The 2356-nt window shown below is 39.0% G+C and overlaps 1 non-coding gene across 1 annotated transcript; it reads right to left on the bottom strand.

Moving 5' to 3' along the window:
• Nucleotides 1–1817: 1817 nt before the first annotated feature.
• On the bottom strand, nt 1818–1891 carry Trnar-ucu (transfer RNA arginine (anticodon UCU)). The gene has a single exon. It is a non-coding gene; the product is annotated as a tRNA-Arg (tRNA).
• Between the last annotated feature and the right edge of the window lie 465 nt (nt 1892–2356).

The raw sequence follows: 2356 nt of genomic DNA, 5'->3' as shown, positions 1-2356 counted from the left end.
TTTTTTTTTTTTTTTTTTTTTTTGTGTGTGTGTGTGTGTGTGTGTTGTTTTCTTTTTGGTACCAGGAATTCAACTCAGGGGTGTTCAGCCACTGAATCACATCCCCAGCCCTTTTAAAATATTTTTATATGGAGACAGGGTCCCTTTGAGTTTCTTAGGGCCTCATTAAGTTGCTGATGCTGGATTTTAACTCAATGCTCCTCATGACTCCTGAGCTTTTTTAATGTAGGGGAAGCAGTATCACAAATTCAGAACAACAATATAAATTCCAGAACTTCAGCTTAGCTCTTCCTAGGTCTGAGAATAAACCTCTAGTTTTCTAGCTCTCTGTTTACATATTCAAATCTAGGGTTCTTTTTTCATAGTGAATTAGTATAAAATAGAAGGGATAGTAAAATTACAGTGTAATCAGGATAATGAGCCTCATTCTAACACAGCTGGAGGCTAACTGGAAGATATGTTAATGAGCACCATTAAGGCCTATTTCAAATGTAAAAAAAAAAACCTTAATGCCCACTTTTGGGAACACCTTCAACAAAGTCCTTTGTCCCGTGGTGAAATTGCAAGAGGAAAGATGGGTCATGGAAAAGATGAAAATGAACCCATATGGTAGTCAGTCTGCCTTTTCTAAAACCTATTTTAAATAGATTTTTCCATGTCTGCTGAAAAACATCTGTAAACTTTTAAGATGGCACACAAAAACGAGTTTATCTGGTATCATTCCCCATCCCACATGGTAGGAGTTCTATTTCGACTTGCTTAAATAAATAGACTTTATTCTTCAAAATTTGTGAGACAAGCACCCAGATGCAATTGGCAAAGTGAGAAATTTTGTTTCATCTCAAAACTCCACTTTCAACATTATCAATGACTATTTTCCCATATTTCATTTCATTTTTCTTCAAGAACTAGAGAGTATTTTTAAAAGATTTGATTTATCATCTTTGTAGGAATGGGGGAAATGCTCCATAAACTCAACAAGCAGGACTGTAGAGGCCTGTCACAGAAGAGAAGGGGGAAGGGGGAAGAAGAGAGAGGGAAGGGGGAAGAGAGGGGGAGGGAGATGGGGAGAGGGAGAGGGAGAGGGTGTTGATATTTATGAGCTCAATGGGGATGAGGAGGAGCAGGGGGGAGTGGGCTCTTACTTCTTTATTGGCTGAGAGTTCACCCACTTTGGGGATTTGGAGGTGTGTCATTGTGCCATTAAAAGTTCACACTATTCAGTGTCATGGACCTGAGCTCCTGGAAGAGAAATGCTCCAGGCACCATCTTTTTTTTTTTTTTTTAAGAGAGAGAGAGAGAGAGAGAGAGAGAGAGAGAGAGAGAGAGAGAGAGAGAGAAGAGAGAGAGAAAGAATTCTTTTATTTTTAGTTTTAGTTTTTAGTTTTCAGCGGACACAACATCTTGTTTGTAGGTGGTGCTGAGGATGGAACCTGGGCCGCACGCATGCCAGGTGAGTGCTCTACCACTTGAGCCACATTTCCAGCCCCTTCAGGCACCATCTTTACCAACAATCCGAGCTTTTTACATATGAATAAAGCAGAATAAAATTAGTTGACATTAAAAAGTATTAATCTCTTCTAAATGAGGTAGTGTAATTTATGTGTCCCAACAAAGGTCCTCAATTCATTTTGTTTTCATATGTAAATCCTTTTTATTAAAATAGCCCTGACCCATAGAAACATTCCAAACGTTTCAGTAAACACCTTTCTCTGGTGTGGCAGTAAAATAAAAGTGGGACTAACTTGAATTCAAACGACATGAAAGATCAATCTCTCTCTTTCTTTCCTTTTTTTTTTTTTTTTTTTTTTTTGTTTCTGTGGTACTGGGAATTAAACCCAGGGCCTCATGCTTAGAAGGCAAGCACTCTACCAGCTGAGCTATATCCCCAGTCCCATATTTTGGGATGCAAAACCAGGGATTGAAGTCATGGGCGCTCTACCACTGAGCCACATCCCTCCCTTATTTTTTATTTTTACTTAGAGAAAGGTTTTCACTGAGTTGCTTAGCTTCTCACCATTGCTGAGACTGACTTCAAATTCAGGATCCTCCTATCTCAGGCATGCACCACCATGCATGGCCAACTTCCATCTCAAAAACTAAAGTACACAGCAAGTTAGGTCACAGGCTGTCAACAAATAGGTACACTATGTAAAAAACTATTTTTTAGTTGTTGATAGACCTTTATTTTATTTACTTATATGTAGTGCTGAGAATTAAGCCAAGTGTCAGACAAGTTAGCTACTGTTAGACCAGGACACAAGAAAAGACCACCGACTCCAATTAAAATCAAATTAAAGCAAGCTTATTATTTCGACCGGATGGGCTGCCTCTCCCTCCCAAAACGGCAGGAACA

The sequence above is a fragment of the Marmota flaviventris genome, unplaced genomic scaffold (assembly GCF_047511675.1).
Source record: "Marmota flaviventris isolate mMarFla1 unplaced genomic scaffold, mMarFla1.hap1 Scaffold_73, whole genome shotgun sequence".
In the NCBI taxonomy this organism is placed as follows: Eukaryota; Metazoa; Chordata; class Mammalia; order Rodentia; family Sciuridae; genus Marmota; species Marmota flaviventris.
Note: the sequence above shows the minus strand (reverse complement) of the source record. Positions and strands in the feature narration are given on the sequence as shown.